Consider the following 16,810-nt stretch of genomic DNA (forward strand, 5'->3'; position numbering starts at 1 on the left):
TCTTCCTGAATGGTGTTTTACACTGAAATTAGTTCTCAGTCTCCATGTAGTGGGTTTTCACATAATGACCTTAGCAATCTGTAATAAATCTTTGAAAATGTATTGTGAGCTTGACCATAACATACTGACCTGGCTCACTAACCAAGCTTACAAAATGTTGCTTCTTTGTCAACTGAATTAAAGTCAGACCTCAGGACTTAAAAAAAAAAATTAGATGGTAATCAAAGCTCAACCTTAGCTTTGTCAGTGAATCCCAGACTACTGACTTATTCTGGAATCTTCTGAGATTTAGCAAACATGAAAATCTGAAGAACCTAAAGATTTAATGACTCATGAACAAAATAGTTTCATTTAATGACCAGTGTTTGACACCTTGTAAGCAATAACTTGTCCAATCGAAACTTCCCCATGTTGCATCATCCACTTAAACAATTATAGGAATTTCACCATCACACCATTGATGGAAGGTGTGCTGATCACTGTGAAAATGAACTTGCTCCTACAAGTCCTCAGTTTGCACTGAAAAAAAGAGGTTAACGTTTTGTTTTGTTGGGAAGTTAAGGAATATTAAGTTAAGGAATGGCAGAACAGACGTTGCCAGTGCTGCTTGGTCTCCTTCTGTACCCAGTTAATCTGAATCTGCTGACTTGACTTTCATTTAAACAACTCAGTTATCACATATGCAGATAACTTGAGGGTGCTTGGGATACAGTGGTAGTGTCCATACCTCTGGACCAGGCGGCACAGCTTCAAGTCTCACCTGCTGTAGAGGTGAGTCACACATCTCTGATTGGATTGATTTTAAAACACAAATATCTAGGGAATTCCTGTTGTTCAGACCAGAGGCATGGTCTTGTTAATGCGTTGTTCCCTTTTATAAGCATTTATGGTTCTCGATCTGCAGTATCATTTGTTCTTATTTCAGATTTCTAGCATCCATAACTTTGTTTATTCACTGAATTTGTTTTCAACCTCATTAGAAAGCTAGTTGTAAGCTGGTTTTGTTACTGGTCAATGTGCGTGACATATTTATCCACTCTGGGTGAAATGAGAAGCTTCCTGAGTTACAGTGCAGTTCAGCATAGTCCATGTTATCTTCTTTATTTGGGGCAGCATCTTATCATGTTTTCAAAGCAACCGGTAATGTTGTCTAGCAAAAGCCTGCCAGTTGGTGATAGGTACGAAGGCTGGTGTTCCTTATCTGATATTTGAAATGCGACATAGAAAACACCAAGTGTGGTTTGTATTTTCGTTTTTGGCTTTTTAAATCCATTTCTGTCTGCTCACATGCAACAGTAACCTACAGCTGCAATGCAGACTAACCTGTGATCCTTGAATTGGGGTTCTCCATCATTGACAGATTGATGGTCAGTGACATGAATATGCAAACTGTGCATTCTTCAAATTGACTTTGAAGGAACTTCACTATCACCTTACCAATGTGGACTGAGAGGAAACTTCATAATCACTCGTTTAGTGACAACATCTCCATTGGAAGAAACCATCTGTTTGTCTTGTAATAAGTGTAGGCAGCGCAGCCTGGAACATTGGTTCCTTAAAAAATCTTATGCACTTCAATCTAATTCGCATCTATGGATGGATCTGTTGAGGTCATGTTAATCCTGCTGAGCAGAAATGTTTAATGCAGCATGTTTTGTTGCTTTAATGGGGCACTGAGCTTTAGTCTCTTAAAGCAAAGTAATTGAAATGTGGAACAAGATGACAGAGTAAAAGTATATTTGTTAATTCATGTTCTTAATTCATCTACAGTCCATTTGCTTCTTTTTAAAAAAAAACTGCCTATTAGCAAAACAGATACTCTATCCTGTCAAAGGGAACTGCAGAGTAAATGAAATACCATTGGTTGGAAACAGTAAAATGTTGGGTTTTGGCTTTATCACTCTGTGCTTTCTGAAGGCTGTCTTGGCACACACACTCAGGATACTAAGCATTCCCTGAACAGAACCAGGTGGTTTTATTTCCTTGGCTGCTCTGTTTACCATGCTGGTGGTAATGGAAACCTTGTGCTTGCAGCATTGTAAAGTTTACTACATTCCAGCCCTGTAATGGATAGCTAACTGCTTCTACTGTTAATGGAGGATGAAAACGTGGTAGTCTGGGGAGGAGCACCGTGTGAGGGTGGACTTGGGACAGGGGGTAAAGGATTGGGTGGGGTGAATGGAATGAAAAACGCTTTGGAAAAGAATTTGAGAAAAATAAAGGATAAAGAAGTTATCACTATTAAGTTTGTAGTTGTGCCTTCAATTAGGAGCTTATTAAAAACTGTAATTTTGATTTGTTGTTAACAGAAGAAATAAGGCATATTGACTTTGCACACTGCATTCATCCTCATCAGTCAGCGTCCGCTCTGTTGCTAATACTGTTTTGATGCTGTCGGAGTGGAGCACACCTTGTGAGACCATTGTGATCTCTGGTCATGGTATTTATGCTCTGGTTTGGAAGGAGAACACCACAGTTATTGTAACAATCTGCTCCACAGATAGCCATGTTTTTGAAATATTCTCAATAAATACAAAAACGGGATCGCTCATAGGATGCCACCTTCTAACCCTCTATTCCTGATGAAGGGCTTTTCCCTGAAACGTCCTTTTTCCTGCTCCTAGATGCTGCCTGATCTGCTGTGCTTTTTCAGCACCACTCTGATCTGTGTTTAAGGTGAAGTCACAGGATGAGTAATGTGGAACCCCATGTTAATGTTCTGGCAACATGAGCTTGAATCCTGTTATTGTGGATGGTGAACTTTGAATTAAATAAAAATCAGGCGTTAAAGATTAGCCTAATGGTGACCACTGGGTCACTAATGTCCTTCAGGGAAGGAAATCAGCCGTCCTCATCTGGTCTGGCCTCCATGTGATTCCAGACTCTCGGCAATCTGGTTTACTTACAATTGTTCAGATGGCAATTAAGGATGGGCAGTAAGTACTGGCTGAACTAGTGATGCCCATGCCCTGGGAAAGAATACAGGACAGTAACCACGTTAGAATAATAAAAAAAAAAATCCGAAACATTCCATGTGTCTTTCATGTATTAACATATCAGATGTTGTAATTATGAAATAATGTACAACTTATCAGAATCCATTTGACTGTGTCTCTTTTTCATTTCCCCCAGCCCCCTGAATATCCGTTGAGCTTATGAATTAGTGAGACCCCCTCAATTTACATTAATATTAAATTCCACATTTTGCAAAACTCATCAATGTTTGACATGGACAAAAATATCATTTTGTGGTTGCGATTTTTCTGGAACAATAATTATGTCCTCTTATAGTATATATGTATATAATACAGAACAATTAAAAGCAGATTTCCTGCATATGACTTGGCAAAGACCAAGAAGATTTTAAATTCAATTCTTGGGCTGTGCTGTGTTCACTGTTTTTGGGCAGGGCAGTGGTTGGAGTGGGAAATTCAGACTTACCATATGCAGAGGACCAAAGGAAACACCAATCCAGGGGCTTGATATTACATACCCCTGCTGGGTGTGTTTGTTTGTGTGCGGTGGGGGGCGAGGGGGGGTGGGGGGGGAGGTCAGGTGCTGATGTTATGCATGTCAAATGCAATTCCATTGGCATGGGAACAAGTCATTTGGCCCATCAAGTCCACACTGACCCTCCTAAGAGCGTCCCACCCCCAGCCCTGCCCACAATCTGCAGATCTTTGGACCATGGGAGAAAACTAGAGCAGAGACTGGGAGGAGTATGCAGACCCTACACAGTTAACCAAGTTGGAATTGAACCTGGATCCTTGGTGCTGTGATGCAGCAGTGGTTATTATGGGGTCTTTAACTTTCCTGATATTGACTGGGAAAGCTATAGCTCGAGTTCGTTAGATGGGTCGGTGTTTGTCCAATGTGTGCAGGAGGGTTTCCTGACACAATATGTAGACAGGCCAACAAGAGGTGAGGCCATACTGGATTTGGTTCTGGGTAACGAACCAGGCCAGGTGTTAGAATTGGAGGTAGGTGAGCACTTTGGGGACAGTGACCACAATTCGGTGACTTTTACTCTAGTGATGGAGAGGGATAAGTGTGCACTGCAGGGCAAGAGTTATAGCTGGGGACAGGGAAATTATGATGCGGTGAGGCACGACTTAGGATGCGTGGCTTGGAAAAGTAGGCTTCAAGGCAAGTGCGCAATTGATATGTGGAGCTTGTTCAAGGAGCAACTATTGAGTGTCCTTGATAAGTATGTACCTGTCAGGCAAGGAGGAAAGGGTCGTGTGAGGGAGCCGTGTTTAGTAAGGAATTGGAATCCCTTGTTAAATGGAAGATGGTGGCTTATGTAAAGATGAGGCATGAAGGTTCAATTGGGGCGATTGAGAGTTATAAGGTAGCCAGGAAAGACCTGAAGAGAGAGCTAAGAGCAGCAAGGAGGGGACATGAAAAGTCCTTAGTTGATAGGATTAGGGAAAACCCAAAGGCTTTTTATAGGTATGTCAGGAATAAAAGAATGACTAGGGTAGGAATAGGTCCAGTCAAGGATAGTAGTGGGAAGTTGCGTGTGGAGGCTGAAGAGATTGGGGAGACACTGAATGAATACTTTTCGTCAGTATTCACTCAGGAACAGGACATTGTTGCCGATGTGAATACTGAGTCACAATTAATTAGAATGGACGGCTTTGAGGTATGTAGGAAAGAGGTGGTGGAAATTCTGGAAAGGGTGAAAATAGATAAATCCCCTCGGCCTGATGGCATTTATCCTAGGATTCTCTGGGAAGCAAGGGAGGAGATTGCAGAGCCATTGGCCTTGATTTTTATGTCCTCGTTGTCTACAGGAATAGTGCCAGAAGACTGGAGGATAGCAAATGTGGTTCCCTTGTTCAAGAAGGGGAGTAGGGATAACCCTAGTAACTATAGGCCGGTGAGTCTCACTTCTGTTGTGGGCAAAGTCTTAGAGAGAATTGTAAGGGATAGGATTTATGAACATCTGGATAGGAATAATGTGGTCAAGGATAGTCAGCATGGTTTTGTGAAGGGCAGGCCGTGCCTCACAAACCTTATTGAATTCTTTGAGAAGGTGACTAAGGAGGTGGACGAGGGTAAAGCGGTAGATGTGGTGTATATGGATTTTAGTAAGGCGTTTGATAAGGTTCCCCATGGTAGGCTACTGCAAAAAATACGGAGGTATGGCATTGAGAGTGAGTTGGAGATTTGGATTAGGAATTGGCTGGCTGGAAGAAGACAGAGGGTAGTAGTTGATGGTAAAGGTTCATCTTGGAGTGCAGTTACTAGCGGTGTTCCGCAAGGATCTGTTTTGGGACCATTGCTGTTTGTCATTTTTATAAATGACCTGGAGGAGGGGCTAGAAGGTTGGGTGAACAAGTTTGCGGATGATACACAAGTCGGTGGAGTTGTTGACAGTGAGGAAGGATGTGGCAGGTTACAGCAGGATATATATAAGCTGCAGAGCTGGGCAGAAAGGTGGCAAATGGAGTTCAATGTAGGTGAGTGTGAGGTGATTCACTTTGGTAAGAGTAACAAAAAGATAGGGTACTGGGCTAATAGTCGGATACTTGGTAGAGTGGATGAGCAGAGGGATCTTGGTGTCCATGTACACAGATCTCTGAAAGTTGCCACCCAGGTAAATAGTGCGGTGAAGAAGGCATATGGCGTACTGGCTTTTATTGGTAGAGGAATTGAGTTCCGGAGTCCTGAGGTCATGTTGCAGTTGTATAAGACTCTGGTGCGGCCGCATCTGGAGTATTGTGTGCAGTTTTGGTCGCCATACTATAGGAAGGATGTGGAGACACTGGAACGGGTGCAGAGGAGGTTTACCAGGATGTTGCCTGGTATGGTAGGAAGATCGTATGAGGAAAGGCTGAGGCACTTGGGGCTGTTTTCATTAGCGAAAAGAAGGTTTAGGGGTGACTTGATAGAGGTGTACAGGATGATTAGGGGTTTAGATAGGGTTGACCATGAGAACCTTTTTCCACGTATGGAGTCAGCTATTACGAGGGGGCTTAGCTTTAAATTAAGGAGTGGTAGGTATAGGACAGATGTTAGGGGTAGATTCTTTACTCAGCAAGTCGTGAGTTCATGGAATGCCCTGCCAGTAGCAGTGGTGGACTCTCCCTCTTTATGGAGAAAGTGAGGTCTGCAGATGCTGGAGATCAGAGCTGGAAATGTGTTGCTGGAAAAGCGCAGCAGGTCAGGCAGCATCCAGGGAACAGGAGAATCGACATTTCGGGCATAAGCCTTCTTTCCTGAAGAAGGGCTTATGCCCGAAACGTCGATTCTCCTGTTCCCTGGATGCTGCCTGACCTGCTGCGCTTTTCCAGCAACACATTTCCAGCTCTCCCTCTTTATGGGCATTTAAACGGGCATTGGATAGGCATATGGAGGATAGTGGGCTAGTGTAGGTTAGGTGGGCTTGGATCGGTGCAATATTGAGGGCCAAAGGGCCTGTACTGCGCTGTATTTTTCTATGTTCTATGCTAATCACTGAGCTACCATGCCACCTAGTAACCTACTCAGTCCCCACTCACGCCCCCATGCAGGTAGGAAATCAGTAGCTAGCCCATAATCACCGAATTGTTACAGTGTAGAAAGATGCCATTTGGCCCATCATGCCTGTTTTCTAAGCCAATCTCTCGCCTCCCCCCAACCTGCCCCGCCCATCCCAGCACGCTATTTCTGACTAAGTAAGCATTCAGCATGCTCTTGCCTCAATTGGACCTATCTCTTCCATGGTCCTAGGCTGTGCATTACATAACCCACATTTTGTTTCTTTGCCATAGTCCCAGTCTCATTAGAGAGAGACACAAGGGATGGTAAGGGTCACCACACTTCAGGCGAAGAACGAGGTTGAGAAGGACAATTCTTTTTGGTAACCTCAGCTAGTGTGGGATTTGAACCCATGCTGTTGGCATCCAGCTAACTGAGCCACTAACCCGATCTACCTGCTGTGTCAACAAATTTCTCCTCGTGTTGTCCTTGCTTTGTTTGTAAATCACTTTAAAATCCATGCCCTCATGTTTGTGTTCCCTTTACAAGCTATCTCATGAAAAGCCTGCTTATGAATTTGAAAATCACATCAATCACATCTTCTGTCCAGAGAGAGATGTAAGTAAGTAAGTAAGGGTCATTTGAATTTGTTAAAAGTTTGACTGACTAAAGTAATGACACCAAAATATGGCCAACATGAGGAATCGGAAAGGAGCGGACAGATGTTTTTAAACATCTACATGGAAGGAAGGGGTCACCAGATTCATGGGGATTGTACCCTAAGCTCATCAGGTGTACCATCCCCTCCCAAAAGATAACAGCCCCCCTCCCTGAAACCGAGAGTCCTTCCTCATTTAAAACCCCAGCTTTTGGGGTCAGTCATGGTCCTCTTCGAGTCTCTTCCTGCACAGCCAGCAGTGCCCCCTGCTGTCGCCCTCCTGGGATAGTTCAAGCCGTCTTCATGTTGATCAGCAGCTCCTGAGGGAGGACCTTGGCTGGAGAGGAGGTGGTGGAGTTCCCATTTTTCCTTTTATTTCTGGGATGTGGGCATCACTGGCTGGACCAGCATTTATTTTCTGTTTCTAGTTGCCCCTTGAGAAGTTGGTGGTGAACCTTTTTTGTTTGAACAGCTGCAGTCCACGTGCAGTAGGCTGACCCACAGTGCTGTTAGGGGGAGAATGCCAGGATTTCAGTCAAGTGACACTGAAGGAATGGTGATATATTTCCAAGTTGGGATGGTGAGTGGCTCGGAGGGGATCTTGCAGTGAGTGGTTTGCCCATGTATCTACTGCCCTTGTCCTTCTAGATGGAAGTGGTCATGGGTTTGGAAGATGCTGTCTGAGGATCTTTGGTAAATTCTGCATTGCATCTTGTAGATAGTGTGCTGTTAAATAATTTAGCCCATCTGCAGCACATTATGGCTGTGGTGTAAACTTTGCTGGGGGCGCTCTCTCTTTCTCTCTTTCTCCCGCTCTCTCTGTCTTTCTCTCTCTCCGCCTCTCTCTCTCTCACACACACACTCTCTCTCACACACACACACCCTCACTCCTCCTACCTCCTCACACACACCCCCCCCTCCCTGCAGCAATAGGTGTCAGTTCTGAAATGTCAGCAAGCATCCTCCCTCTGCAGTGTGTGAGTATGTAGACGCAAGTCGTCATCTGCCTCTCTCTCTCTCTCTCTCTCCCCGTGTGTGCACATGTATGCGTGTTAGTTGACAGATCAGATTTAGCTGTGATGCTCCCCCCTCCTCCTCCCCATGTCAATACTTCCTGTCTTGTCTCGCATACAGAAAATGATCTAACCAGGTACTAGGCAATAACTGTTGCCTGTGGCATGCTAGTCTTTAACCAGTGACAATAACAAAGGACAGGATTGGAAGCTGTGTGGGCGATACCTGCTGCCTGCAGTCGACAGTGTTCCCAGTCTTGGGATCTTTTGTTTTATCGTAGCTTTTTGCAGGACTTTATAGTAGATTGAATCAAACATTTCACTGTGAATGAACTGTACACAATTTGCGAGGGAGGGCGTGGGTTGCTGATGTGGGTGGAACACATCTATTTCTGGCCAGGATCAATCAGATTTTGTGTCTTTGATGAGGCCACACTAATGACAGTTTGTTCTTGATTTGCTAAATGTGGCTGCACATACACAAAAATCGTAAGGAATTGTTGTGTTGAAACATTTCATGTCTATACTTAACTGAATGTAAACCAAGTATCATACACTGCTCAGCAGTTAGAAGAATTGTTAGACTGAACAGCATTGAGCAGCAAGTATTTTGGGTGTTACTGTGGTTGCATTCCCTGTCACGTGATTCAGACACAGCAGGAAGCTGACAGCTTAGCAGCCTGGCTTTTCGCCAAGGAAAAACCAGCAAACATGGACGATGTTCAAATCTTTAAACGACAACCTGGTGTAATAAAAATATAAAGGCTTCCTGAACAAAACTGATACCTGCAGAGGTAGTCATTTATGACCGTGTTCAGCCCTTCATCACTGGGCTCTCTGTTTTGAGGGAATTTATGAAGGATTTTGAAGGGAAGCAAAGAGACTCAATGTGTGCAGAATGTTCAGCATATGTCCTTTAGGGTAGACTAGGCAGGAAGGGCTTTTTTTTTCAGAGCACATGATGAAGATCATTAGGAATTTCCTGCAGATCATAAGCCAAAAAATCTGGTCCTGAGGTGGGGAAGGTTTCTGAAATGCGCGCTCTGTTTATATTTAAAACTTGAGTGTTAACAAAGTGGTTCTCCATCCCATGTTTCTCTTTAATTTATAGTGACATCTTGCAAAAAAAAAACGTTGACTCAGACTGGGCAAGTTTGCTCCATCGTGTACAATATTCGACAGCAGGCTGTGTCACACTTTCCATACAGTGGAGAGAGTTTTACAGTAAATTTATCCTAAAAATGGCTGATAAATATTTTCCAGATTAATTTGCTGTAGATTTAACAAGTTGTTTCTCGTCCACTCAATATTAAGTTGTTTCTGACATTAAGCTATCTATAATTCATGTTGAAATCTTCATGTGGTCAAAAATTATAAAACTAAATCAAATTCCTGGTTGCCCCACTATTTTGCCATGAGGAAGGGGGAGTGGCATGAAAAACGGGTGGTGGGAGGAAATCTTGCAAACTAGTGTTTGAGCTCAAATGCAGTTCATCCTGTTGAATATTCAGCGCGTTGAGCTAAAGTTCAGGGTACAGTGAACCTCAGTCTCTCTATGTTAGGCATGATTAATATTGAGTGTGTTGGTGCATGAAGAAAGGATTGGGAAGGTGATTCAGGAGATGAGTGACAGTAATAGGGTGGTTGTTATGGGGGACTTTAACTTTCCTGATATTGATTGGGAAAGCTATAGCTCAAGTTCGTTAGATGGGTCAGTGTTTGTTCAATGTGTGCAGGAGAGTTTCCTGACACAATATGTAGACAGGCCAACAAGAGGTGAGGCCATACTGGATTTGGTTCTGGGTAACGAACCAGGCCAGGTGTTAGAATTAGAGGTAGGTGAGCACTTTGGGGATAGTGACCATAATTCGGTGATTTTTACACTCGTGATGGAGAGGGATAAGTGTGTACTACAGGGCAAGAATTATAGCTGGGGTAAGGGAAATTATGATGCGGTGAGGCATGACTTAGGATGTGTGGATTGGAAAAGTAGACTCCAAGGCAAGAGTGTAAATGATATGTGGAACTTGTTCAAGGGGCAACTATTGAGTGTCCTTGATAATTATGTACCTGTCAGGCAGGTAGGAAAGGGTCGTGCGAGGGAGCCGTGGTTTAATAAGGAATTGGAATCCCTTGTTAAATGGAAGAGGGCGGCCTATCTCAAGATGAGACGTGAAGGTTCAATTGGGGCGATTGAGAGTTATAGGGTAGCCAGGAAGGACCTGAAGAGAGAGCTAAAAGCAGCAAGGAGGGGACATGAAAGGTCCTTAGTAGATAGGATTAGGGAAAACCCTAAGGCTTTCTATAGGTATGTTAGGAATAAAAGAATGACTAGGGTAGGAATAGGTCCAGTCAAGGATAGTAGGGGGAAGTTGCGTGTGGAGGCGGAAGAGATTGGGGAGACACTGAATGAATACTTTTCTTCAGTATTCACTCAGGAACAGGGCATTGTTGTCGATGAGAATACTGAGGCACAAATAAGTAGAATGGATGGCTTTGAGGTATGTAGAGAAGAGGTGTTGGAAATCCTGGAAAAGGTGAAAATAGATAAGTCCCCTGGGCCTGATGGCATTTATCCTAGGATTCTCTGGGAAGCAAGGGAGGAGATTGCAGAGCCATTGGCCTTGATTTTTATGTCCTCTTTGTCTACAGGAGTAGTCCCAGAAGACTGGAGGATAGCAAATGTGGTTCCCTTGTTCAAAAAGGGGAGTAGGGATAGCCCTAGTAACTATAGGCCGGTGAGTCTCACTTCTGTTGTGGGCAAAATCTTAGAGAGAATTGTAAGGGATAGGATTTATGCACATCTAGATAGGAATAATGTGATCAAGGATAGTCAGCATGGTTTTGTGAAGGGCAAGTCGTGCCTCACAAACCTTATTGAATTCTTTGAAAAGGTGACGAAGGAGGTTGATGAGGGGAAAGCGGTAGATGTGGTATATATGGATTTTAGTAAGGCGTTTGATAAGGTTCCCCATGGTAGGCTACTGCAGAAAATACGGAGATATGGCATTGAGGGTGAGTTGGAGGTTTGGATTAGGAATTGGCTGGATGGAAGAAGACAGAGGGTAGTAGTTGATGGCAAAGTTTCTTCATGGAGTGCCGTCACTAGCGGTGTTCCGCAAGGATCTGTTTTGGGACCATTGCTGTTTGTCATTTTTATAAATGACCTGGAAGAGGGGTTAGAAGGTTGGGTGAGCAAGTTTGCGGATGACACGAAAGTCGGAGGAGTTGTTGACAGTGAGGAAGCATGTGGCAGGTTACAGCAGGATATAGAGAAGCTGCAGAGCTGGGCAGAAAGGTGGCAGATGGAATTCAATGTAGCTAAGTGCGAGGTGATTCACTTTGGGAAGAATAACAAAAAGATGGGGTACTGGGCTAATGGTCGGATACTTGGTAGTGTGGATGAGCAGAGGGATCTTGGTGTCCATGTACACAGATCTCTGAAAGTTGCCACCCAGGTAAATAGTGCGGTGAGGAAGGCATATGGCGTACTGGCTTTTATTGGTAGAGGAATTGAGTTCCGGAGTCCTGAGGTCATGATGCAGTTGTATAAGACTCTGGTACGGCCGCATCTGGAATATTGTGTGCAGTTTTGGTCGCCATACTATAGGAAGGATGTGGAGGCATTGGAACGGGTGCAGAGGAGGTTTACCAGGATGTTGCCTGGTATGGAAGGAAAATCGTATGAGGAAAGACTGAGGCACTTGGGGCTGTTTTCACTAGAGAAAAGAAGGTTTAGGGGTGACTTGATTGAGGTGTACAAGATGATTAGGGGGTTAGATAGGGTCGACAGTATGAACCTTTTCCCGCGTATTGAGTCGGGTATTACAAGGGGGCATAGCTTTAAATTAAGGGGGGGTAGATATAGGACTGATGTTAGGGGTAGGTTCTTCACTCAGCGAGTCGTTAGTTCATGGAATGCCCTGCCAGTAACAGTGGTGGACTCTCCCTCTTTATGGGCATTTAAGAGGGCATTGGATAGGTATATGGAGGATAGTGGGTTAGTGTAGTTTAGGTGGGCTTGGATCGGCGCAACATCGAGGGCCCAAGGGCCTGTACTGCGCTGTATTCTTCTATGTTCTATGTTACATTTCATGAAACAGAAAGAAACAAGGGTAAGTGGCTAAATCTGAAGACATAGAGATTTCTCTTTTTCTGAGTTTTTTGGCTCCTTTAAGGACATGTTTAATGAACAGTATGTCTTCACAACTTTACAATGATCACAAAAAATGCTACATATGTAACCGTGCAGCTTTGTTTCTGCAAAGCATCAGACTGTCGAAGATTGACTTTTACCGATTCTTGAAAGTAATCCAGGGGCATGATACAGTGGGTAAAGTAGAATTCCTTCTTTGGGTCCAGGTCTGTATTCTTTACTGAGGGTGTTGGAATTCTCTTGTATGGTGTCTTGTAAACTCAACTTCTTTTCACCACGGCCTACAGTTGTACAATTTTACAGAATATACACAAAAGTGCCCAATTTCAATGCACTTTTCAATTTGACATCGGTGGCAGACTCAGGATAGCCGCCAGCAACCCGAAATTACAATATTGTCTGATGTTTTGTGATGTTTTTCATTTATTGTGACTTTTTGGGAGCTATTCGGAAACTAGGTTGCAATGAAAGAAACGATTTAAATGGCGTACTTCATATGGTATACTTCTGTTACATTAGTAGCAATGGAACATTGGTATGTGTTGCAGAGTGACTCGTGTGTGTGTGTGTGGCATGCTCAGAGTGGTTCTGATGTGAATTCATTCTCTTTCTGTAATATTCATAAGTTACAGCAAAATGCATTTCAGTTCAGTACATTGGGACAAACATGCAAAATGTTGCTGTGTGCTATAATGGGAAATGTGCTGGTGGAATGGTTTGATGGCCTGAATGGTCCTTTTGCCTCCAGGATGTTTGTAGTGTTCCTTCTGTTAAGTTGAGATGGCTATATTTGGTATTAGCAGGAACTCACTTGCACCTTCAAAGCCAACTGTAAAATGCACGGACTATGCTCAGCTTTCTGTGACTCCAAGGCTACAGTTGAGTCATTCAAAAAGCCACCAGCCAGAAAACGCCTTGTGCCATCTGTCGTTGAAGCAATCATGTTACATTTGTTGGTGAAAGGAATAGAGTAACTCCATTGGCAGTTTCTATTATCCATTAAAAAATTTCAAGTTAAAAGTTAGTTTTCTTTTAAGAGAAAAGTCTCCTAATATCATCAGCTTCTGGTAGGGTTGAGCTAATAGGCAACTTATCTCGCCATTAAACAGCGGACTAGACTATAGAAAGTAGTTGCAGAAGTAGGTCATTTGGTCCATCAAATCCACTCCCCATTCAGTGAGCTCATGGCTGATCTGATCATCCTCAACTCCTCTTTCCTGCCCTTCTGCTATAACCCTTGATTCACTCACTGACAATCTGTCTATCTCAGCCTTGAATTTGCTGAATGAACCAGCCTCGGCTGCCCTCTACATAAAAGAATCCCACAGATTCACCACCCTCAGAAAAAAGCCCTCCTTATTTTATTTGAGATGAGCGACTCCTTATTCTGAGGCTATGCCCTGTTGTCCTGGACACTCCCACAGAAGAAATAACCTGTCTGCATTTGTCATCATTAGGGTTACTTCACATTCTTCTGAACTCCAGTGAGTACATGCCCAACCTACTCAACCTTTCCATACAAGACAGTCCCACTGTACCTGAAATCAACTGAGTGAACCTTCGGTGGCCTGCTTTCCCCTGGCCAGTATACCTTTGCTTCAACAAGACTCAAGAATGTTACTGTGAATCCTTCAGGTTCTTTGCCGTTTACTTTCTGTTGAAAGAATATAAGAAAATAACATCATTCAGACATGTACGCCCATATATCCTCCTTCTGAGCATGTTTTTCTTGCATGGGATGTAGGTATTGCTGGTGTGACTGGTATTGATTGTCAGACTCTGATTGATTGTCTTGCTAGGACAGTTCAGAGGGTAGGGTCTGGAGTCACATGGAGACCAAACCAGATGACAATGGCTAATTATTTTTTGAACCAAGCAGTTTTGTTTTTTAAACATGATAATTGGCAATGGTTACATGGCCATCATTCGAATTTTAATGAAAGATTTTACTGAATTTAAATTTCATCATTTGCCTTGGTGGAATTTGAACCCATGCCCCAGAACATTAAGTTAAGGTTCTGGATTACTGGTTCAGTGACGTTACAATACACCAACACCTCGCCCCTTTTCATTGGTTACAGAAGCTTCTCTCCACATCTTGACGTTTGTGTTATTTCACTCATGTTAGTTATGTCACATGAGCATCGTAAATAAGACCCCTCACCATAAGATGATCTCCCCTCTCCCACATTGTATGTATAAGGAGGTCTGTTATGCAAAGTTGCAGTTTTGCAAAGCTCATATCTCATGGCATCATGGTCATGTGGCAGGTTGCTTTAAGGAGGTGTCAACAGAGGGTAGTTACACAGTTCCCCACACAGTAACAATGTAGGAGTATCTCCAGGTAATGTCAATGTTCACATAATATTAAGTGAAGAGTATTCTGTCAGTTTACAACTACACTGAGAGTCCAGAGATGTTGATAGCACCCAATTATCTATGTTATCTATCAGACATTTACTTGTGTTAAAGATCGATACTGTTTTACTAATCTCACGAAACTCTACTGCACTAGGTGTTGTAATTCTGTCGGCAGATGACATTCCCACTTGAATGTCCAACAACATGATAAATCTCTCCCAGCTGAGTTAGATAGTTTGGATGTCCTCCAACATCCCATAGGTTGCAAATAGTCTAGGAAAGCAAGCAGGACGTATTAGACCAAATGGTCTGTCTTGTTCCGTGCTATCTCTTTCTTAATTCATCAACTGAAAACTCCTTATTCTGTTAGTGTAAATCTTCACTTCCCATATCAGTATTTTTTTTTATTTGTACATGGGATGTAGTTATTACTGGTTCAGCTAGCTTTTTGTTTGAGTAAGCCTGCTTGCCCTGGAGAAGGCGGTGATGAACTGCCTGGAACTGCTTGTTATGACCAGATGAAGAGGAGGAAATTGGCTCCACCATTCTCAGTAAATATTGCATGCAGCTGCTCTGAAGATCCATGCACAGTGATCAGCTTGCTAACACCTTTTGGTTCCAGAATCACTGTTCTGCAATCACTGTGGAGATCTGCACAAAAGAACATATATTTAGCAGGAATTCTGATTGGCTCTCCTCTTTCAAATCCTTTGGTTGGCTGCAACAAAGATTTCAAATTGTTTTTAAGCATGTTAGCTTAGTTGGCTGGACGGCTGTTTTGTGATGCAGAGTAACACCGACAGCATGGGTTCAATTCCCATACCAGCTGAGGTTTCCTTGAAGAGCTCTCCCTTCACCTGAGGTATGAGGACCATCACCAGTCCTCCCTCTCTCTAATGAAAGCACAGCCCTATTATCGGGTGCTGGAGTTTACCTTCTGGGGCAACTTTACCTTTTACATCATAATTCAATTGAAAACATTGTTCCCAGCTCAGGAACCCATACAGATTTTCTTGGGTGATAGATGAATTTTACTATTTACTAACCCTGAGAAAAACGTAACATCACTCATGCAAACTCAGGTATAAAATTTGGAAAGGGGAAAGCATCTAGTACAAAAAGGAAGATTAGAATGCAGTGTCAAGCGTCATTGAGTCAGTGAGATATTACATTTAAACCTGAGACCATGGTTATTTAATTGATGACTTGTATCCACTGGAGTAGCAGATTTTTTAATTATCCAAGATTTTGGTGAATAGATGTTTCTTTTGTTTGCTTTCTACTCGGCATTGTTTTCTGAGAAGCAGAGAGAGAAAAAAAAGAGAAAGCTCCCAGTTCTGTTGTTAGTGGGGGATGAATGGTAGCTTCTGGGAAGAATAGAAAGCTGATGTCTGAAGTATATTTCCTCTTTGTATTCCCATGTCTGGCTTACTTATTTTCCCCGGGCTGGATAGTCTGAACACAGCTTTCATCCCAATGTGTGAAACTTCAGAAATGCAAAAATCAAACAGAAGATTCTGATCTCATTGACTGACTAGTTTCAGTCATTTTACGACATGTTCATTTCAGTGTAAGCAGATGGAATTCCATCTGCATTGTCCAACAATGTGACAAGTCTGTGTTTATTGATAGTTTCGTGAATAGGCTTGATCTGTGGTCAAGTGATCACTGTGACGATATTAAGTTAAAAATCACACAACACCAGGTTATAGTCCAACAGGTTTAATTGGAAGCACACTGGCTTTCGGAGTGACAATCACCTGATGAAGGAGCGTCGCTCCGAAAGCTAGTGTGCTTCCAATTAAACCTGTTGGACTATAACCTGGTGTTGTGTGATTTTTAACTTTGTACACCCCAGTCCAACACCGGCATCTCCGAATCATGACGATATTAAGTCAATGTGACCTGTTCCAAGTTTTAAAACCAGATGATGGAAGTTGAAAGTCTATAGTCTAATTTTACTATGAAAAGAACAAGTTGCAGCCCTGGATGGTAGACATGTTCACACTGCTACTGGGGAGAGTGTTCAGAAATTTTGACCTAGTGACCATAACAAAATGACAGTCTAGTTCTCTCTCAGGGTGGTCTGTAGTTGGGAAGGGAACTTGCAGGTGGGTGGTGTTCTCATTCTTTGTCGTTCTAGAGCACAGAATTCCA

General features: G+C 43.0%; 1 protein-coding gene across 4 annotated transcripts in view; it reads left to right on the forward strand.

Annotated features, from left to right (window-relative positions):
- Positions 1–16,810, forward strand: part of ahdc1 (AT-hook DNA binding motif containing 1) — a 187,876-nt gene that overhangs the window by 15,381 nt on the left and 155,685 nt on the right. For 2 of the 4 annotated variants that reach the window (XM_087976683.1, XM_087976691.1), the window contains exon 1: positions 7,596–7,703. The exons of the other annotated variants lie outside the window; for them this stretch is intronic. The gene's annotated coding sequence lies outside the window, so the exon portion shown is untranslated. Of the gene's footprint in view, positions 1–7,595; positions 7,704–16,810 lie in introns of those variants that run through there. 4 annotated transcript variants of the gene reach the window in all.

The sequence above is a fragment of the Chiloscyllium plagiosum genome, unplaced genomic scaffold (assembly GCF_037043375.1).
Source record: "Chiloscyllium plagiosum isolate Xiang-an unplaced genomic scaffold, Cpla_swu_hap1 HiC_scaffold_30, whole genome shotgun sequence".
In the NCBI taxonomy this organism is placed as follows: Eukaryota; Metazoa; Chordata; class Chondrichthyes; order Orectolobiformes; family Hemiscylliidae; genus Chiloscyllium; species Chiloscyllium plagiosum.